This window comes from Balaenoptera physalus (genome assembly GCF_965194825.1).
Source record: "Balaenoptera physalus genome assembly, chromosome: 4".
Lineage (NCBI taxonomy): Eukaryota > Metazoa > Chordata > Mammalia > Artiodactyla > Balaenopteridae > Balaenoptera > Balaenoptera physalus.
The window spans coordinates 5685081-5708945 of NC_138891.1; positions in this window are offsets into that span (position 1 = coordinate 5685081).

Sequence of the window (23865 nt, forward strand, 5' to 3'; positions counted from 1 at the left end):
CTCTGACCCAGTGGCCTTGTTGCTGGCAGCATAAGAAAATACTTGCTTTAGATCATTTGACTACAGTGTTCTTGGTCATAGATTCTTGGGTTTGGGTGAGTTGCAAAGTGCGCTCAAAATAGCAATGATTGTGTGTCCTATTTTGAAAAACAGGCTTCCTTGAGAAAACAAAATTATGACCATTTTCATCTTGTTAAGAATGAGGAAATTCATCAGTCATTTAGTTCAGTTTGAAAAGCATTTATTGAGTACATAGAGAGTCTTAAGCACTATGCTCTATGTTGGTAACACAAAGATCTACCCCAAGTAGTCAACGGTTCAACGCAAGAGTCTGCAAACTTTTCTATATATGGTCAAGGTATCAATATTTTAGGTTTTGTGGGCCACATACAGTCTCTGACACACATTCTTCTTTCTTATCGTTTTACAACCATATAAATGTAAAATCCATGCTAAGATAACGGATCATGCAAAAGTAGATCCCTGATTTAATGGATAAATAAATAATACAAAAAAGGTGGTCTCACACATGCAAAAACAATAGTTTGGGCCATAAGAAATGGCTAATCGTTGACCATTTTTTGATGGCAATTTCATATGATCCAACCTATGTGTTAAGTCCGACCTACCACATAATTAAATTCTGGACAATTGTATACATTCTATAATGGTAAATATAAATGTATAGATGAAACAATGAATCAATGCTACCTGGGAGTATCTCATCAAAAAGATGAATTTTGATTTACATTTTTTAAAATAAATTTATTTACTGTTTATTTTTGGCTGCATTGCATCTTTGTTGCTGTGCCGGCTTTCTCGAGTTGTGGCGAGTGGGGGTTCCTCTTTGATGCAGTGCGTGGGCTTCTCAATGCGGTGGCTTCCCTTGTTGCGGAGCATGGGCTCCAGTAGTTGTGGCACACGGGCTCAGTAATTGTGGCTTGCGGGCTCTAGAGCACAGGCTCAGCAGTTGTGGCACACGGGCTTAGTTGCTCCGTGGCATATGGGATCTTCCCGGACCAGGGCTCAAACCCGTGTCCCCTGCATTGGCAGGCAGATTCTTAACCACTGCACCACCAGGGAAGTCCTTGATTTACATTTTGATAAGCAGATAAAGAAGAGATGGGAGGAGATGGAGAGAATCCAAATAGATAAAACAGACAAAGTTCAGACACCAAACCTTCACAGTGGGGCTGATGCACAAAGTGAATATGAAAGATATACTTGGATACAGTTGGGCCAGAGTGTTCAGAGCTTTATACAACTTGCTACGGAGTTTAGGCTGTCCTACAAGTGGCAGGAATTGAAGACTTAACCAGAGAAACTGCAATTCAATCTATGTTCTAGAGAGTTAACTTTTTTCAGTGCCAACTATTTCATGTGGCACCTGTGTACAAGCTGTAAAAGACATTCCTTTCTTAAATCACTTTCCTTCCATACATTGGAAACATTATCAATTATATTGATTCTGTTACAACAGAGCACTTTATCATCTGCTGGAAATTGCCATAATAAAATGTAAAAATCTTTGGGATTGACATATATACACTACTATATATAAAATAGATAAATAATGAGAATGTATTGTATAGCACAGGGAACTCTACTCAATGCTCTGCTGTGACCTAAATGGGAAGGAAATCCACAAAAAGAGGGGATATACGTGTATGTATAGCTGCACAGCAGAAACTAACACAACATTGTAAAGCAACTATACTCCAATAAAAATTAATTAAAAAAAAAGAAAAAGACAAACAACAACCAAAAGATGTCAAAATCTATGATGTCTGCTATGTAAATGGTGCTTGTAATGGGTGGCGGTTTTTTTTGTATGAATTATACATAAAGCAGCCATGTCTCTGGAAGCAGCATAAAGTTAATAGTTGGGAGGAGAAGAGTAACACTGAAGTAAATTAGAAAACTTTTTTAATAATCCAGATCCAGGCAAGAGGTGATAAAGCCTGGGAAGAGGAGGTGATGGATGTTACAAACATAGAAGCTCTATGAGGCATTGTGGGTAAAGATTAGGAAAGAGAAAAGGAATTTATACACAACTCTAAGAATTGTTTAAACAACTGGCCAAAGAACTTTGCCAAAGAACTTTGCCTTTAACTGTGGAAGGAAATGCATGAGCAGTGGCAGGTTTACAGAGAATTTGGGGAGTTAGATTTTGGAGACGGTAAGTGTGAAGTAAGTGTGAAACAAACAGGCAATTTCCAGTGTAAGTCTGGATCTCAAGAGAGGGGCTAACAGCATGCATGTGACTCCTTAGAGTGTAAAAATAGGAGAAAATCTGAAAGTAAAGAGAGGAATCTAGATAAGGAAACAAAATCAGCAGAGAAGAAAATATACAAAGTTTGAAGCAAAATTTCAAAGGAAAGTCAAATGCAAGTGTTATCATAGTTTCAAAAAGGAGGAGAAACATTTTCGAAGGTGTGAACATCAAAATGACACCCAGCCTTCCATAGGTAAGTCTGATGGCTAAGGAGTTAGAAAGTCAGCGGTTACCTTTGTAAGAGCAGTTTGAATGGTGTGGCGAAGAAAGAATTCAGATTTCTGGATGCTGAGGAGAGATGAAAAGTGAAGATTATCAGACAGTGAGTAAGTATCAAATATTCTGTCATTACCACTTCAGAAAGTCTGACTGTAGACTCAAGGAGAGATCAATGAAGGTCAATGTGGAAAGCTCTTTTTGGGGGGATCAGGATAGGAGGGAAATAACAATAAGAGAAGATTGCATATTCAATAATTACATGCATGAATAATATATGAAAGACAAGTGAGAAAGAAAAAAGATAGCAAATGAACTTCCAAGTTTAAAGATCAACAGAAGAATGTGTAAAGGTACATAAGGGTACATGACTGATTGCCTGATGGCAGCCTGAATGAGAGGTGTTATGTATTTAGGTATTATTAGCACTTGACTCAGTTTCTCCATCTGAGTGTCTTTTAATGTTTTACCAGGAGGTAGGGATTTGGGGATAAGAGAAAAGAAGGATCAGATAACATTTTCTATAGGACTTGAAGATACTCGGAGGAGACTGAACAAATGGAAGCCCTGCTGCAATTTGACCTTTCTAAGCTACCTCCATAAGAGAAGAAAATAATAGCTCTGCTTCTTTTCAACTACCTTATCTTGGGTGTGAGGATGAAAGGCAAAGCTAGAAATAAAACCACTCATTCTAAATGTAAAAGCTCTTTCTCCACACATGAATTCTGGAACTCAATGTATTAAAGTTTAACATCTTTTTAAAATTTATTGTTGGTTTTCCTCTCCTTCCCTGTTCCTCCACATCCCCCCACTAACATTGTAGCCATAGGGAGGACCAATTTGGTATGTTTATTTATTTTTTAAAAATTTTATTGGAGTATAGTTGATTTACAATGTTGTATTAGTTTCAGGTGTATAATATAGTGATTCAGTTATACATATACATATATTCATTCTTTTTCAGATTCTTTTCCCATTTATACTATTACAGAATATTGAGTAGAGCTCCCTGTGCTATACAGCAGGTCCTTGTTGGTTATCTATTTTATATATAGTAGTATGTGTATGTTCATACCAAGCTCCTAATTTATCCCTCTCCCACCCCAATTTTGGTATGTTTAGATTTTCCAAGGCAGTGGATTTGTTATGAGGACAGGTGTGTGAGCACATTTCACTTCCATGATTAAATGGAACCAGTGTTTCTTCTGACCCCCAAGAACACAAGCTTTCTTTCTCTGAGATAGATCGATAAGAATAATCTTCTGTATTGAGTGGCACACCTGGCTACTCATCATCTGTGCACAGACAACAATCTCCCTCTGAATCTCAAAGTAGATGACCCCATACATTATTCCCAGCAAAGAGAGAGAGAGCTGAATCCCTTAGAGTTCACCTGGGCTCTGATTAGACACAGTGATACATTCAGGAGGAAGACACCAGAAACCAGATAGCATAGATCATCACAGACCTGTTGAGCACATCTTTAGAACTAAATGATGTAGTCTCTCAATCTTCCCAGACCATTGAAATGCTCTTTGCCCTTCTCTGTTGCTCAAAGAGCCTGGCAGGAACATAGAAAAGTCAAGGTATCCAGGGTGGAAATTTCTAAAATTTATCCTGAGAGGCAGGGTTGGAGAAGTGTTTCATTTGGGTGAAGAGATATGAAGGGTTGAAACTGCAGCTTGAAATTTCCAAAATCTATCTGCCTGACTGACGGTTGGAGCTGAGGTTCCCTGGGCTTTGGATTATCTGGTTTGAAGGTCATGAACAAGGAAACTGCGAAATTTATTAATGTGTAACTATGGCATGACCTCAAAAAAATATTGAACCTAAAAATTGAGTAGTGTTAGGAATTAAGCTTCAACATGGTCAAGATGTTTAAGGGGCATATGGTGATGGACTTGTTGATTTCAGCCGACACATTTTTTTTACCTTCGAAATTCTTAAATTTCTCATGAAGGTAAATACTTTCCAAATTTCCTACAAGTTGGGTGTATATGATATTGGAAAAAGTACCTTCATGGTTGTCTGCTTAGAAGGAATTGAGGCTGTTGCTTTGAGAGTCTGGAAGTGTCGTTCATGCTGTTGAGAGACGGTTTGTAAAATCTAAACTGGGATAACATTCTTGCTCTTATTTTTTTTTAACCTATTGCCAGGTTAACAACAAAATTTTTGCGATTTACAATAGGTCCAGAGGGTCCAAAATACGAATAAGCCTTCCTACTACATCTGATCCCTCCTTTACCTATGACTCTTCAAACCCTGGGTGTGTCTGTGGATGTGCTCAAGGCCTAATGATCTTCTTGCTTTGACATTTGCAGATTTTTAGAGAGCAACTCTTTTCTATAGGACTTCCCCAGGCTCCTCAAGCCCTTCCTCCTATCTGTCTTGGCTTCAATTAAACTGATTGCTCAATTGCAGTCCTACAAGAAGTCCAAAAGAAGGAGAAAGGTACAAATGAACAGATTTACAGAACAGAAACAGACTCTTGGACATAGAAGACAAACTTATGGCTTCCAAAGGGGAAAGGTGGGAGGAGGGATAAATTAGTAGGATTTTGGGATTAGCAGATACAAACTACTATATATAAAATAGATAAACAAGGTCCTACTGTATAGCACAGGGAACTGTATTCAATATCTTGTAATAAATTATAACAGAAAAGAATACAAAAAAGAATATATATATGTATTGTATATACATATAACTAAGTCACTTTGCTGTACACCTGAAACTACACAACATTGTAAATCGACTATACCTAAATTAAAAAAAAAGGAGAAAGGAAACAAAACTCTGTCAGATCTGGAACAAGGTTTGGTAAGGGTAGAATTTGACAAGGGTCCGTTAAATTGAGCACCAGAGCTTATATTTGGACTTCCTTTCTTATCATGTGAAATGAACAGATTGGCTGTCCAATTGAGCTACAAGGGGCAGATCTGAACAAGGATTTTTGTGGACACAGATGAATGGGTAAGTGGCCTTACATTATGGCTAGCGATGTATCCATTAAGACCTCAACTCAAAAACTGTGCCATCCAGCTGCTAGTAGGATGGCAGGGAAACCAGGAAGAAGAAAACTAATGTGTCAAGAATCATAAGTTTTGACCTGCTAGACTTCACTGATGGGATTTGAGGGGCAGCAACACATAGAAAGGCAACACTTTATGTTAGAAAGTGGCTTCGATGCTTGCGGGGGCTGTTCTCTGAAAAGAGGTTCTAAAATATTGTCATTGGGAAAAATCATCAAAATGAGAGAAGACATTTGAAATGATGGAACCTCAGCAAAGATGCAGTCTTGGCAATGAGCGCTGATGTTCCCCACTGACTTAAGTGTGCTTGTGCCCAAATGAGTCATGCCCGTGAACTTATGTAAATTATTTATTGAAACTCTCTCGCCCTCCCCCTTCAGTCACCCCTTGTCAGAGAAGGATGGATCTTCATAGAACTCTACCCTGAGCTTTCTGTCAGGGACATTTTAAATTACTCACACAAGGACGCCTATGCTTCTCCTAGTAGGAGCAACCAGAGCCTCAAGATGCCCCATGTAGATGAATGCCATGCGAACATCTGTTCCTCTGATAGGCACTGCCTCTGACCCACTCGTGGCCTTGACTGGACATTTGCTCAAGGAGACAGGAAGGCAGGCAGGGTTGCATCTGGGGCAGAAGCTACATGTTTCTGACTGTTTAGAGTGCAGCTCAGTTTCCTTTTCACTCTCATTCTCTCTGGTTCTAGCTCTCCCTCAGCTTAGAGTTTCAACCTGACACCATGTAAGAGATGGACACCACGACCAACTGATTTTCTCAGTGTATCTCTATCATGGATGTTTTAGGCAAACTGTGAAGATTTTTCTAATTTTTTTATTCCTTATGATCAGCATCAACTATATGATGCCCCTGTTTGGTGTAACACAGAGGAGTTTCTACACTGACAGCTCAAAGAAAGCAAATTAAAGAAAACCAACACATACACTTTGAAATTACTTACCGGTATTTTAAATATAAATTTTCATATTTTAAATGATAAAAATAATCTGTGAAACTTTACATTAAAAAGATCTGTATTACGAATTCCAAACAGAGCACAAAACAAAAAGGAACGACCACAAAATTCCAAATGTAATTAATATTAGAGTGCTATTTCTATGGGTTCAGCAAATCCTACTCTAGTTGCTAGTAAACGCTGTCTTCTTCAAAGCACTGGTCTCATTGATTGGTTTGTTCTTGGATCTTAAATTGTCAGTCTCAGCTTTGATGGCCATATTAAAATATTTTTGCTAGAAGAAACATCACACTTGCTTTCGCACATTTACTTGGTTCGGGTGTTGTCTTGTGTAAGGTCACTAGCTTATGTGCCTCCCAATAAAAAAACTCAATACATCCTGAAACAAGCTTAACCTTGAGGTTACTCTTCCTCTTATAATGGAAGTGGGTGATTGCACTGTATCTGTTCCAAATGTTTCTCCTTGCTTCCTGTTGACTTTCTATGAATCAAAGACTCAGCTTGACTAAGCAACTTGGCTTTTCAAACAGCCAAGTTTAACTATGAAACATTTCTTTATACTCAGTATTTTACATTATAAGCACAGGTTCCTTGTTTGAGGAGGTGAGAGCCACGTGGAATAAATATACTAAGAGATTCTCTTTCTCTCTCTCTCTCTCTCTCTCATTTTTCCTTCCACTTCTATCAATGTTAGAAATAATGAGTACAGAACAAAGTAGATGTTAGCAAATAACATGAATAATATTATTTACTTCATTTTTATTAGAGGTTAAAGAGTGAGGATAACAACAAATTAAATATACTGGAGGTGTTAAAGGCATTGCTGTGTTGTATACATATTATACAACTATGTATACTTGGAGTTGGAGAAACATCTTCTGTATAGTAAAAAAAAATTGGACAGAACTTTGAGGCAGATAGCAAATGTTAGATTTTCAATTCTAGTGTTAAGTAGTTTCACAGCCTTGGAAGACACTTTGCTCTTTTGAGTTTCAGTGTGTTTATATCTAAAAAAGAGATTAAAAATAACCTCCAAGTTGTCAGAAGCATTATATGAGAGAAACATGAACAGTGCCTGGCACATCATAAATTCTCAATGAACATTACACAACTAAAATTTCAGAAATATACTGTTGAAACATTTTCTGAAAAATCCCTTCAAATGCTGAAATGAATTTAAAAATACTAGCTAGCATGATAAATTTTATCAATTAGTCATCGTTCCCTGGGACCTCCAGTTTCTTCTCAGTATCAATAATGAACAGGAGAGAGGACTTAAAGAAGAAATAATTTGGATTGATGAATCGGACACATTTTTTAAAAAATTAACATTTATCTAGTGATGCTGTATCATTATTTCAAGTAATGTTTTAAAAAAGTTGCTGGAGTGGGCATGGAGAAAAGGGGGGCCTTCCCACACTGTTGGTAGGAATGTAAATTGGTGCAGCCACTATGGAGAACAGTATGGAGGTTCCTCAAAAAACTAAACATAGAGCTACCATACGATCCAGCAAACCCACTCCTGGGCATATATCCAGACAAAGTTATAATTTGAAAAGATACATGCACCCCTATGTTCATAGCAGCACTAGTCACAATAGCAAAGATATGGAAAAAACCTAAATGCCCCTTGAGAGATGAATGGTTAAAGAAGTGGTATATATAATATACGCAGTGGAATATTACTCAGCCATAACAAAGAATGAAATAATGCCATTTGTAGCAACATGGCTGAACCTAGAGATCACCATACTAAATGAAGTGAGTCAGATAGGAGAAAGACAAATATTATATGATACCACTTATATATGGAATCTAAAATACAATGCAAATGAACATACCTATGAAACAGAAACAGACTCACAGACATACAAACATACTGGTCATTGCCAAGGGGGAGGGGGACTGGGGGAGAGATAGATTGGGAGTTTGGGGTTAGCAGATGCAAACTATTATATATAGAACGGATAAACAACAAGGTCCTACTATATAGCACAGGGAACTATATTCAATATCCTGTGATAAACCATAGTGGAAAAGAATATGAAAAAGGATGTACATATATGTATAACTGAGTCACTTTGCAATGCAGCAGGAATTAAACACAACATTGTAAGTCAAGTATACTTCCATAAAAGTAAAAAAACGAATTTCCAAAAAAACCTCTATTTATTACTTCATTTAATTTTTATATCAATTCCAAAAGTGTGTGTGATTACTCCTTCTTTATAAACGAAGAAACAGAAGCTCCAAGACAACTCAGTTTTAAGAAAAATTTTGTTTCCCTTCAAGATCTTGTATGCTTCTTGTTTATTTATGATAATGAAAAAAATTGAACTGACTGGAATTTATTTTTCCTCTTAAGATTATCTTAAGAAATATACAGAGTGAGCACCTAAAGATGGACAAGACCTGGCTGACTGGATACAGGTGAAAACTGACACTATTGATAGATGCCCTTCAAACCTGTCCCTATCTTTTGCTGTGACCTGAAGATGTAATCAACTCCCTATGATGATCCTGGGCAGATAGTAAGGCTGGACATTCATGTCTAGAGATTTTATCTTTGCAGCAATAAGTTGCAGAAGAGTTTCATGTCTTCTTGACATCCTAATTATATAAGGTTAAATATTTACCCAAAGGTGTATATCACATTTAAAAAATTATTATTCTCTGTGAGATAAGCTGTTTTTTAATATATGGATAAGCTTCAAATTCCTGTCTAAATAATGACAAATGTGTAAGTCAATTCCCTCAATCCACTGAAAGCAGAACTGGATTGAGGCATGCCAAGTAAAACTTGTCAAAATGGTCCCTTATCTCTCACCATCTCTAGAGTTGTGTTAGTGAATTTAAATCCTGGAAATCTCCAGTTCTCTGTTTTGTTATCACTCTACATGGAAGGTTCCTCTTTCCAGGTTGGAGGAGTCATTAAATCCTCCCTGATCACTTCATGCTGCTGTCTCTTTCTTCTCGAAGAAGCCGGATGGCCAGCTCTTAGATTGTGAGAGACCACCAAGAAGACTGGTCACAGGTGTAGTAGGACCCCATCTGCTGTCTTGTGCAGGAAAAGGCAATTGCTTCTAAAGATTCCTGAATGTAATGCAGAGGAAGAGAGGGAGGAAGGGAAGTAGGTTGATTTTTAAATTAATATTAATAGATATAAACCTGAACAGCTGCTGTGACACTGCTACACTTCAGCCTTGTCTCCAAGGAAAGGAGTGGAAAGGGGCAACATCTAATGTTCCCTGGGAAGACATTTAAAAACAGTTTATACATAGAGAACAGACTTGTGGTTGCCAAGGGGAAGGGGGTGGGGGAAGGATGGAGTGGGAGTTTGGGGTGCAGATGCAAACTATTATATATAGAATGGATAAACAACAAGGTCCTTCTGTAGAGCACAGGGAACTATATTCAATACCCTGTGATAAACCATAATGGAAAAGAACCTGAAAAAATGAATGTATATATATGTATAACTGAATCACTTTGCTGTATGGCAGGAATTAACACAACATTGTAAACCAACTATACTTCAATAAAATAAATTAGAAAACAAACAAACAAACAAACAAAAAATTCTATGGTCCTTAAAGGGATGCTATCTCATCTGATTTGAAAAAAGAATGGATTAACATAATACCTCTTTGTCCAGTGCTTTTTGCTGGACTGTGGTTTCTTAATTATAATAATTGACACTTAAGCAAATTTACATAATTGTGAGGTACAACATTTTAAAAAGGGACAGAAAGATGTTCTATGGAATACCAACAGAGAAAAAGAATAATAATAATGATCAAGCCAGATAAAGGACAGTTGCAGCATTGCAGAATGGGGGAAGATCCCAGGAAACTAGGCTTGATTCCAACCTTGCCACTGCCTAACTGTGAGCACTTGAGCAAATCATTTAAGTTGTTTAACCTTCTAGACCAGTGCTGGCCAATCAATTAAAAGTCAGGCAACAAATACAAACCACATATGTATTCTTGAATGTTCTAGTAGCCACATTAAAAAATTTTTAAAAAGAATATGTGAAGTTAATTTTAAACCTACTTTACTTAACCAAATATACAAAATATTATCATGTAGACATGCAATTTCCAGATTATTAATGAGATATTTTACATTTTTTTTTCATTCTAAATCTGCAAATTTCAGTACGTATTTTACACTTCCAACACATTTCCATTCAGATCAACCCCATTTCAAGTGCTCATTAGTCACGTGTGTCTCATAGCTGCTGGACAATGCAATTTTAGACTCTCAGTGTCCTCATCTGTAAAATAAAGGAGATGAATAGGTCATCTTATCCATGCCTAAGAACATTTAATTCTGTGGTGCTGCCTTTTGCATAAAATGGCCTTATCTGCAATAACTTTGAGCATGGACTAGATGCTTCTTTCTTTCTAAAATCAAACATGTTACTTAAAATGCTGAGAATAAGTTTTGCCATGAAAACTGGAAAAATTTAATACCTCCCTCAAAACTTTTCTGTAGGACTTAAATAAATTGTGTATATCAAAGAACCTAACACGATAAATGCTCTCTCTCTATATATATATTTACATTTAGAATTAAAATATACTAAGTATGAAAGGCAAGAGAATGGAGAAGTCTTTGTCATGGAGCAAATCTGCAACCATGGAACATGGTATGTATTACACTTGCCAGTTCATGAAAATTGATATCTATTATTGGTTGTCCCACCCTCTTTTTCTGGAGTTTTCTTTCAGGACAGTTAATGGTCCAACTCTCAGTCTAGGTACAGTACCTGACTTTCCCTGAACAGGGAATGCTATGGGATGCAAACCAGCCCAGTCTGACCACCTACACCTTGAGTTTGAATTTGGGGAACAAATCTCCAGGAAGGAACATGGTGGAGGAGTGTCATCCCAATGGGACAGTCCAGAAGGGACTGTCCATTTTCTCCTCCTGCCCATTTCTCTGGACCATCACTGGATGCTGTCCTTCTTAGGTCTGGTTACTCAGCTTTCCTTTGATTCTATAAGAGTCCCTATAGCTTTCATATAAACTCCTCCTCTTTGATGAATACAGATATTTTCTGCCAAACACCCTGATTAAGCTAGGTCAAAAAATTATACTTTTAAGCTCCACAACCCCTTCTCATTTGGACACACCTCCAGTCCTAATATCAATTTCAACCCTTTGGACAGCTTCTTTCAATCTAACTGTGAGATAAACAGTCACTCACACTTGCTAAATTTCTGCTGGCAAGTTTCTGGTCTTCCAGGCTACAGTGTCCAAGATAGTAGCCACTCACTAGCCACATGTGGTTATTTAAATTTAAGTTAATTAAAATTTAATTAAAATTAAAGTTCAGGTTCTCATTTGCACCAGCCAAACTTCGAATGCTCAATAGCTACATATGACTAGTGGCTACTATATTGGGCAGCACAGAAATAGAAAGTTTTGATAATGTCAGACAGTTCTACTGGACAGCATGGGTCTAAGAACTTCCAGAACATTTGTTCAAAAAAATTCATTAACTGTTGAGATACTTCCGACTGAAGGCTATTAAGGAAAAACAAAATGAAGTGTATAGTAGGAAAAAAGAATCATTTTTAAAAATGGAGACTAAATGCATCTTGCACAAGAATAAAACAGAGTTCAACAAATGTGGAGCGGCATAGCACAAGGAGATCAGCTCGGTGCTTTGTGACCACCTACAGGGGTGAGAAAGGGAGGGTGGGAGGGAGACACAAGAGGGAGAGGATATGGGGATATATGTATACATATAGCTGATTCACTTTGTTATACTGCAGAAACTAACACAACATTGTAAAGCAATTATACTCCAATAAAGATGTTAAAAAAACAAACAAACAAACAAAAAATGTGGAGGAATAGTTTTAAGGCTTTGAGAAAGAGTGCCCGTGGAGATGAACAGATAATCCATATCTTAATTTTTCCTCTGGGGTTTAGGAGATCCTTTTCAAAGTCCTGCTCTTTTTAGGACATTGAATTATTACATTATAGAGTATTCATTTCCCAAGTATCACTAGTGACTCGCAAGTCATTCTCACTCATTTTCGAGCTAAGAGAGTTGTCCAGAGAGCATATGTCTCTTTCTGGGTCACACAGCTCATTTACCTCCAGAAACAATGCACGTCTCCTCAAGTCCCAATCTAAACAGCTGTTATCTGTTGGACAAGGTATATTCAGGACAACTACCTAAGAATCATTTCTGGAGCATTATTTTAACTAAAGATAGTCAAATCAGAGCCTTCCTGAACTCAGACTTCTTGGCCTCCTATGAAGCAGGAGGTGGTGCCATGGCCATATTACAGGTCAACATTATAGCCAGATATATCTGGGTTTCTCTAAGGACCAGGAAAAAGGAAGTCAGCTCTCTGGAGTCATATAACCAAACCTGACCCTGAACTGTCTAAATTTTATCCCCTGAAATTTGCAAGTCTCCATCTACTTTCTCAAGCAACTTGGGAAATTAAGTCATCGTTTGCAGGTGCATTTTGTTTGGATAAGGGTCTTCGTAGCTAAAATAATGTGTTGAATAAGAAGGAAAAAACGGTTTGTAGAATTTTTTGTGAAGTATATTGCAAGCCAGAACCAGAGAGAGCATTTCCTATTATTAAATGAAAGGTTTTATGTGAGGAAGAGAAAACTGTCAAGCATATAAACCTGCATTAAATTAGGTCAGTTTCCAAAGAGACATATTCATGCATATGTAAGTGAAAAATACACTTTTGTCCTTGGGGCCTAAATCTACCAGCTCTTGAGTTCTGGGACTTATTCTGGACGTTCTTAAGTTTTACATTTCCTTAAGTGGTTTAGTGTTGGCTTGGCCAAAGTCTCCCTTCCTGCCTGCCAAGTCTTCCTGTCTGTTACACATCTGATGGCTTCCTTCTGGGGTGCTAACTGTTGCTGTCTGACAAATGAATTAACAAATAGGACATCATCAGAGTGGTTCCTAGATAATTAATGTACATTTGACATTTCAGTGATTTTATGCATTGAAAGACATTTGCTTTTAATGGATACTCTTATTCTCAACTTTGTTTGGATTTTTTTCAGCTACTCTTTACAACCTTTTTGGAATAATAATCATGTTTCCTCTCCCAGGCTAAATCAAATTCCATGTATTTTGCTTAACTTCTTTCATGACTTTTTGTCTCCTTTCCCGATGTTCTCATTGATTCTAAACTGGATCACTTTAAGGTCCACTGGCCCATTCAGTTTAATACATCTTTTTACTTTCCCCCGAGTAGATTAAGCTGGCACTCTGCACTGAGAATGGTCAGTAATGCCACACAGTGGGGGTCACCCCTTCGAGAAGGCTGGAGATCTGAACTCTAAGAGAAAAATCATATTAGAGGGATAATTTACTTTCTGAGGAATGGTAGAACCAAACTTAAAACTATTTTTTATTGAGGTCTTCTGATTCTGTTCACCACTTCTTTGGAGCAAAAGCCAAGTAAAAACATCCTTAAAGTCAACCTAACACAAACAAAACCAAAAACTTATGTATTTCCATATCCACTCCCCTTTAACTCACCGATAAACATGTTCTGTTAGTTTCAGGTGCACAGCAAAGGGATTCAGTTATACATATACATGCATTCATTCTTTTTCAGATTCTTTTCTCATATAGGTTATCAGAGAATATTGAGTAGAGTTCCCTGTGCTATACAGTAGGTCCTTATTGGTTATCTATCTTATATATAGTAGTGTGTGTATGTTAAACCCAAGCTCCTGATTTATCTCTCCCCCATACAGATGAACTTATTTACAAAACAGAAATAGATTGCTTGGATTCTAATCCCAGCTGTTACTAACCTCTCTACTTTAGTTTCCTCATCTGTAAAATAGGAATAATAATAGTACATACCTTACAGGATGGTATTAGGATTGAAAAAGAAAATATAAAGAAAGAGCTTAGAAACATTAATTAAATATTTTATCATTATGAAACTTATTACAGTAGTAGTTTATTATGGTATGTGGGAAATCTATCCCTGGTAGCCTTGTCCTGCAGCCTAAAGTAATTGATGCAAGTTTTTTTTATCTTCCAAGGCTCAAAGAGGCTAGAAGGAAGCAGATTCCTGCTAGTATTGGGTCTGGGAAGCCTAGCGAACTGGAATTCCATTTGCAACTATTATTTCCCTGGTTAAAGACAAGAAGGTGAATCAGGTGTTACTACAAGTTCAAACTCATGAGTGCATGCAAACCTATTTTTATTCCTTAGGATACTAGCTAAGCAGCCAAATCAAAGGCCCAGATAAAAGTGGTTTAAAAAGGTAAATTCATTTCTCTCTCTTGTAACACTCTGATCATCAGTCATCCAGGTCTGATATGGTCATGTTATTCAGCTCTCATTATCACAAGCACGTTCTGGCTGCAAAAAGAAGAGAAAAGGACAAAGGAAGACATAGCCATTTTCCTTGAGGGCATAAACAGAAAGTCAAACTCATTATTTCTATTTATAAACTTTTGGTCAGAATTTACATGGCCCCACCTATCTGCAAAGGGGTTTGGGAAATGTCTTTAGGTGGGAGGTGATGCTAAACCCACATCCCATTTAAGTTGAGGGTTCTGTTACTAAAGGTAGAAGAATGAGAGAATGGAAAGAAGAATAGATATGGATGGAGAACTAGTACCATCTTCCACAGCCCATCCTTCTATGCACTGAAGCTTCTTCAGGAATAGAATCCCTTGATCTTCCCCAAAGGAGTCAAAGGCCCATCGAGTTATTCCTTTCGACACAAGGTTTAAGATCTTGGGTTGTATGAAGTACTTTTTTTTCAATTCTTAGTGTGTCCTTTCATTGCCCTGCAACCTAAAAACTGAACTGTAAATATTTTACTTCAATCTTAAACCTTACTATGCCCAATTTAAAAGGATGGAGAATATCTATAATAAAAACTTTTCTTTGCAGAAGGTGTGGAGTGGGGAACACATCACAGTTGCTCTTCAGAAAAATTATATCTTGCTGGGCAATGACCGTGAACATTCTCAGTCCTGCCCATAGATTAAGTTCCTGGTCTAGCACATTTAGTAGTTGTTTGTTTGGAGATAATTTTCTTCTACAATTTGGGGTTTTTCCTCTGGGGAGTTTTTCTTGTATTTTGAACTCCACGGCCACCTCTGAAATGGGCATTGGAGAGAGCCCATTTAAAACCCTAAGGTTTCTTTAGGTATCAAACAGCCACAAGCTTTGAAGGTCAGGCTTGTAGTTTCTTAAATAGCAAAATACCTTCAATAACCTAGTAGGCTTCTAGTCTACTTGCCTTTGGTCAATCCTATGTGCCAGAAACATGACCAAAGACATAATGTAAGTATATATATTTGTTAAACTTGATAATTTTGCTCCTTTATTCCCTAGCCTCAATGGTCTGACCATCTCCATCATTTTCAGCTTAATAAGGGATCAGTGAATTGCTACTGAAATAATGGATGACATTTTTCATTGGATTCCCAAGAAGTAGAGCCTCAGACAAGTGTTCATGTGACAGTGATTGATTAGTAAGTGTGATCCAGGAAAAGCAATAAAGGAGTAGGAAGGTGGACTGGGATGTGAAGGATGGCAGGTAACGCCACTGGAGAGTGACATTGCCTCAACTACCCACGTAAGCTCTGGAGATGTTACAGTGGTAGAAATCACACCTTTAAAGTTGTTCTAATCGGGTAACAAGGGAGCTGGAGTATTTATTCTTCTGCACCCATTGGTCATGATTTTGGGGCTGCCCCAGGTTAAATAAAGGAACTCCTGGCTCTCACAGTTTGAGCCAAAGTAGTTCCAGCAGCACAAGGGCAGCCTGCCGAAAAAAGAGATGCTGGTTCCAGGGAGAGGAAGTAGTCTTGGAGCTGGTGTGTACTCAGATGGTACACCGTGATCACCTTGAACACTGGCAGAGTTCTAGCATGGTCTGCTTGGAATAGGGAGGCAACTTCCTTAATCTGATAATTAATTCAACGGGAAATAATGGGTAGACGCACAGTCTCACACGCTACCTGCACTACCTCTGGGGAGGCACCTCTTATAAATAGTATGCTGCGGATGGGATCCTGGAAAACTGGCAGAAGCCAGCAAAGAGTGAGAATTCTTACCAAAGTCAGCTCTCCTGGATTAGACGGGCAGAGGGAAGATGTGTAGAGATAACCCTGCAAAGATGCTTACCGAAGTATTGTGTATAATAGCATCTAATTGGTAATAACCGTGGGCTTCATTTCATTAGATAAATCTATCACCATATTATGCAAACATTAAGTTTTTTCAGAGAGTTATTTTTAATTTACATAATAAATATTTATATTTATATAGTCCCTCAAGTATAAAAATATAATATAGTTAAAAGCCTCCCACTTACCCTCATCCTCTATTAGCCCAAATCCCAAGTGCCCGACCCACAAAACACCAGCGATATACTTGTTTATCTTCCAGCGTTTTTAAAATGCCCATTCAATCATAAAAGCAGAGATTTCTATTTTTCTTCTTTTCGTACGCAATATGTGGCAGGCCATTTTCATCATCTTACACTGTGCTTTCATCACTTAATGATATGTCTTTAAGTTCTTTCCGGATAAATCCATGGAAGGATTCCTCATTTTTTTATTAATTTACAGATCAGAATTCTATTGTGTATTTAACCAGACTCCAGTTAATAAACCTTTGGGTTATTTTTATCTTTTGCTGTTACATAAAATGCTTCATAATCAACTTGTGTATACATTACATATATAGTTTTGCACCTGGGAAATAGATCTGTAGAATAATTCCCTAGGAATGTGATTGTTGGGTTGAGGGGAAGAAGCTTTTGAAGTGTCAGTAGATGCTGCCAGATTGCCTTCTACAAGGGATTGGATCAATTTAATTTCCCGCCAACCGTGTATGAGAATTTACTTTTCCCCATAGCTTACTACCAAAGTGAATTGTGAAACTTTTGTATTTCTCCCAATTCCGTAAGTGAAAATGGTATCTTGGTGTATGAATTATCTATTTCTATGTGACAAGTGCCCCTCCCCCCCAAAAAATATCTGACTTAAAATAACCATGATAGATTATGGCACATCATTCTGTGGGTTGGCTGGGCTGTTCTGCTGGTTTTTCCTAGGTTTATTCATTTGACTACATTCAGTTGGAGGTCTCCTGGGACCGGGCCTGCTGAGACAGCTCTGAAAGCTGGTCGTGTCTCTCCATGTGGTCTTTCATTCCCACGAAGGCCACGCTGGGCATTTTCACAGGGTGAAAGCAACATTCCAGGAGGTAATCCCAAACAGGCATCGCATTTTCTGATGTCCTCCTGGCAAGGCCATTCACATGACCCAGGCCAGGGTCCCTGTGGAGGGAACTTCACAAGAACATTAGCATCTGGAGGCATGATTCATTGAGGGGGCAGCTGTGGTAAGTCTACCACATTTAATGTGGTTTAAATTCGCATTTCTCTTATTGTAAATGAATTTGGGGAAATGGAACATCTTTTCACATGTTTAGCAGCAGTTTTTTCCCTTTTCTATTAAATGTCTAATATATCTTTAGCCAATCTTACTTCTCCATAGTTTTATTGGTCTTTTTCTTCTAGATTTTCAGGAATTTCCTATATAGTAGGGAGATTGGTCACTTTTCTATGGCGTGAGCTAGAGATATTTTACCTTTTTCAAAAACACAATGGCTTAAAAAAAATGGTCTATGGTGACATTGTACTGGTGGATCTTCATTTTATGTAGGCATTACACATTTTTTTACATTTTTGAGGAATTTTGTGTGATGCTACATCAGTACCTTTTATATTACCAATTATTGCATTAATTGGATTTTTCCAAACTAATTTTTTTAGACTTCCCTGTGGTATTTGGTTTTGATTTTTAATTGATCCATTATGATGTTTTTCTGGTTAATAGTCTTTATGTTAACATGGTTGTCTTTTCTACATTTTTATAAAGCATCTTTCTGCTATGCCAACTTTATTTTAATTGCTAGTTGTTAAATTAGGTTGATTTTCAGGTAGTTAGCTATTTGTTGGCATTTCCTGGAGTGTGGGGAGATGGCAGGGAGGCTGACAGAAGAGCCATCCTGACAATATCACTGATTCAGACTGTTTCCCGCATGTATGGTTTTTCTACGTGATTCATTGCATCCTTTTGGCAAATAAAAAAATACGACATGTGTATTTCAAAACAATCTTTCTCCAAAAGGAAATGTATTTTTTGGTACTTTCTGAGATCTATTGTTGCTTGGTCCTTTTACCACTACTTGGTTTTGTCTCTTCACCTATTCGTGTGTAACTGGCTTCTTTCTCAGCTGCCTTTTTTAGGCTTCACACACAGCATCTATGCTCCAAGTTTCACTGAAATGAAGTTTATGGGGATTTTTCTTTCATTTCCCCTTTTACATGTATTAAGTTTTGGCATGATGTTTCTTGCCATAAGGAAATTTATAATAGAAGTTTTAGTCTTACAGAAAATAATTTTGGAAAAACTCTTATTATATAAGTAAGCAACAACTACATTTCTGCAAAATTAAATAGGGAAGACTCCTGAAGATAGTTCTGAAAGAGCATGAACTGAGAAACTTCTGGAAAGAAAAGTGTTTTGGAATTCAACAGGCTTGGGTTCATATGGACCCTCATCTAATTACTAGCTGATTTCTATCAGAGGCAACTTACTATAAAATTCTAAGCTTCAGTTTCCTCATTTGTAACATGATACTAATAATGTTTCTTCAGCGTGTTCTTAGGAGGATTGAATGCGATATATTTTTAAGTGATATAGCCATAGATTATTCTTAACAGGTGTTAGTTCTCTTTTCTATCACATATTAAAAATAATTATTTGATATAGGCAGAGTAATAGAACAATGGCTGGGAATAAACAGCTTTAAAATCACCAAATATGTAGAAAAATTTGACATATTGTAGCCGGTTCTCAAAAGTTTCAGAGAAGAAGACTTTTACCTAAATAGTTGGAAAATGCTCATTATTGCTGAAAAACCTTACCTCCCACTTAAGAGCAAAATATGTTATGTGTTGATGGTTTATTTTATGTGTCAACTTGGCTAGGCTAGGTGAACAGTTAATTGGTCCCACACCTGTCTAGATGTTGCTGTGAAGGTATTTTTAGGTGTGATTAACATTTTGTTTTCTTCCCCCCCCAAGTTTAATTGAGAAATAATTGACATGTATCACTGTGAATTTAAGGTGTGCAGAATGATGGTTTGATTTAATATATTGTGAAATGATGATCACAGTAGGTTTCGTTAACATTTATCATCTCATATAGACACAATAAAGAAAAGAAAAAAAAATTCTCCTTGTGAGACACTTAGGATCTACTCACTTATCAACTTTCCAGTGTATCACACAGCAGTGTTAACTATCGTCACCGTGCTGTACATGACATCCCTGGTACTTTTTTATCTTATAACTGGAAGTTTGTAGCTTTTGACCAACTTTCTCCAATTTTCCCACCTCCTCTCCCCTGTCTCTGGGAACCACAAATCTGATCTCTTTTTCGATAAGTTTGGTGTTCTTTGTTTTTGTTTTTTAAGTCCATATAAGTAAGATCATACAGTATTTGTCTTTCTCTCTCTGACTTTTTTCACTTAACATAATGCCCTCAAAGTCCATCCATGTTGTCACAAATGGTATAACTTCCTCATTTTTTACGGCTGAACAGTATTCCATTGCGTGTGTGCGTGTGTGTGTATGTATGTGTATATATATCTCACAACTTCTTTATTCATTCATCCATCCATAGACACTTAGGTGGCTTTCCTGTCTTGGCTATATAAATAATGCTGCTATGAACATGGGGGTGCAGATATCTTTTCAAGTTAGTGTTTTCATTTCCCTTGGATATATTCCCAGAAGTGGAATTGCTGGATCTTAAGATAGTTCTATTTTTAATTTTTTGAGGAGCCTTCATATCGTTTTCCATAGTGGATACACCAATTTACATTCCCATGTGCTCTGCAAATGGAGAAAGCTGTGGGCTGTGCTCTCTTTTCGATTGTCACTCTAAGCAGAGCTGTTGGACAGGCTAGCAGCTTTCCACGTGCTTTGGTTAGGTCCTGTATTTGAGTAGGTTGAAGGCTGCATTCATCAATGAGCGGGAATGTAAATTAATTTTCCTTTCCAGGCACAGCAGGAGAAGCAGCTCGTAAGCCAGTAAAGCCCTTTGTTGTCTGAACTTAAGCTGCCTGTACCCCAAGTTCCCTGCCCAAATAGGGCTACTGGCTTTGCTCTGTAGACTATCAGTCTTGGCTTGAGCATTTTCATCTTATACAGCTTCCTGGTCAGATGCTGCCAGGAGACACTCTCCACAGCAGGTGGCGCTATTTCTCGGTTTCCTCACCTGGATGGTGTGGACGAGGAAAGTCCACTCTAGGCCTCACCCAATATTAAAAATAGGCCTTTCAGTGGGAGGGGTCAGGAGCTACCCCCTTCCTCAGCTATGAATTGATCCCCCTGCCTGAGTGTAACAGTGGAACCCTCCATGCCTGGTACTGAGTTTGCCCTGGGGGCGATCAACCCCGCCCACCTAGTTCTAGCCTTGCCAGAGAAACAGAACAGAATATATGTGTATATATATATTATATATATTATGTATATATATAATATATATATATTATATTATATATATATGGAGAGAGAGAGAGATTTTAAGGACTTGGCTCTTGGCTCATGTTACTGTGGGTAAATCTGAAACCCTCAGTACGTTAGGCAGGCTGGAAATTTTGGCAAGAGTCAATATTGAAAGGGTGCAGAATATACCACCTCAAAATATGCTTCTTTGGCACAATAATTATTTTGAACTGGTTATTTTTAAGAAACAGGCACAGGAAAAGCTCTGAGAACCAAGCAGAAGTTACCCTTCTGTAAGAGACATTAACATTTATAAGGGAAATCTTCTTTTTAAGGGCATCTATCTCTCTGTACCATGAAGAAGAGGATGACCAAATTTCTAGAAACTCTTATCAATCAAAAGGCAGGGACTTGAATCTGCATAACAACCACAGCCTTATTTACTGTGATTTGCCTGATAAATTCTCATAACTGGCCTTCTCCCCCACTCCAACACTTTCTTTGTCTTTAGCTGAAGATGATGTTTAAGGTGATGGAATGGGTCATTTGGGGGAGTTACTCAGTTTCCTAGATATCTCCCATGTATAAAGGATGCACACATGTGATTAAACTTTGTTTGTTTTTCTCCTGTGACTCTATCTGCCTCTTATTATGGGGAGGATCTCAGCTAAGAAACTAGAATGATAGAAGGAAAATTATTTTTCCTCCCCTACAATTTGGCGACCCATTATGGGACTTGCTAAGACACCATATTCACTCAGAGCCTGCAGGCGGGATCCTGGGAAACTGGCAGAAGCTGGCATAAGATAAGAATTCTTACCAAAGTCAGCTCTCCTGGATCTCCCTCTGTAGTGCTCAGTTGAGAGAGGAAGGTAAAAATTTAATCTTGTCTTTTCCTTTCCAAATGCAGATTGGAAGAAGAAAATATTTGTGTCAGCTAGTTCTGTGGGCATAGCTACACTGGTAAGGATTTGTCATGACTATTCTTGTTTTCTATTGATCTTTTTTCCTCCCAAAGATGGTCATTTTTTTTCTCCCTGTCTTTTGTGCTGTTCATTGTAAGGAGGAGAACTGCAGGCCAGATGAGGTTTTTCTTTTCCCTTATTCCATGCCTTGAGAGCTTGGCTTTGTGACCAGTGAGAATATTCTCTCTGGTCTCTGCCAGCCAGAAGATGCATGTGTTGGCGTGCATCTGGTAGACAGCCAAGTAGACTGTGGATTTGGGAAGCAGCATTCTCTTTGCCCCACCATGCCAGCTCTCAGGACAGTTTGTTGTAAGGGGTTTCAATCCATAGGGGGTTTTATTGTCTTGTTAGTGCTGGAAAAGTTCCATTCCACTAGCACCTGCCTGGTGCCACAGATTAGTGGTACCATAACTAGAGGTGCCTTGTGTTCTTGTGGGAAACCAGAAACACTGTTTTCTCATGTTCTCATGGAACTGGGGACACTATTTCCATGACACCATTCTTACTGCCTGTGACAATGAAAGTCTTTGCTCTTACAGGCTAACTTTGTGAGTGTACTTTCTGGATCTTGTGTAGGCTGCATCTTTTGGGATACCTCTTGCATCCATGGTTAAGCCATAAAAAGGCTTAGTGGTTTGAATCAATACTGAGATTAATATAAGATCCTACTCATCAATGGCCAGATGTTGGAACCTTTGAATTGGAAATACATCTATATTTGAAAAAAAATTTAGAGAATTCTCATCCTAAACAACTGTCTTACTTGTACCTATGGAAAGATTAAATTGAAAAGAAGACACAAAGGAGCATGGTAGCTAACCTTAGAGATTCTCTTAACAAGATGAAATTAGAAAGCCCTTTTTGTCTCCACTATAGTCTCTAAATGTAGAGAAGAGCTACTAAATCAGTGGCCGTTCACAACTCACAGGGACCCCCACTTACAGGGACCTTGACTGCTTCTAAAGAATGTTCTTTCTGCCCATGTTTGTACTATAGTTATCAGACAAGCCAGACAGTTCACTGGGGACCTCCCTCAAAGCGGAAACAGATGACTATAATTTCTCCCAGGCCTTCCTACAAATGATCAGAAAATGAATCACCTGAAAACCAATGTTCAGGACTGACTGAAGGAATAGTAGAGACTTTTCCCCTAAGGTGAATTGGTCTGAGGTTGAATTGTACAGTCAGAAAGAGGAGAGCATTCAAAGGTCTCTGCTGAATGCTTTATACAGATGTTATAAAGCCACACCTCATTAAACCCTGAAGCTCTAGAACATAGAAATCTTTTGATTTCCACTTTAGTTGAAAGTCTTCTCCTTGATATAAGTTGAAGATAATGTAGTTGGATGGGCAAGTCAGTCCCTTGATATCATTCAGGCTGCAATCCAATTACTTGAGGAATTAAAAGCAACTGTATTTTCTTACAAATCTTTACAAAATCGGAAATGTAGCTGTAGAAGTAAAGCCCACCTATCCTTATACCAATCCCAAACCCTTTCCTGTTCCTCTCAATACTCATAAAGTATCAGGACGTTGTAAACACAACTGCCTTGCACTTAAGAAAGGGAAGGAAACATTTAAATAGTAATTACTCTAGACCTCTGATTATTTGCAAATATACCCTAAAAACTCCGAGGAGAAAACTTGGATAATATTTTTGTGCCTTTTTGATATAGATTTTCTATTCCATTTTCTCTGGGACCTAAGAGTCACTTCTTTCAAATGTAAACTTTAGGGAAATGATTCTCACGAGAAAAATAAAAGAGCTTTTTGGGAATTGGGCTAATGAAAAATCTTGCGTCTTCTCAACAGTCATTAAGAAAAAAGCTTTGGCCATCTGTGTGGG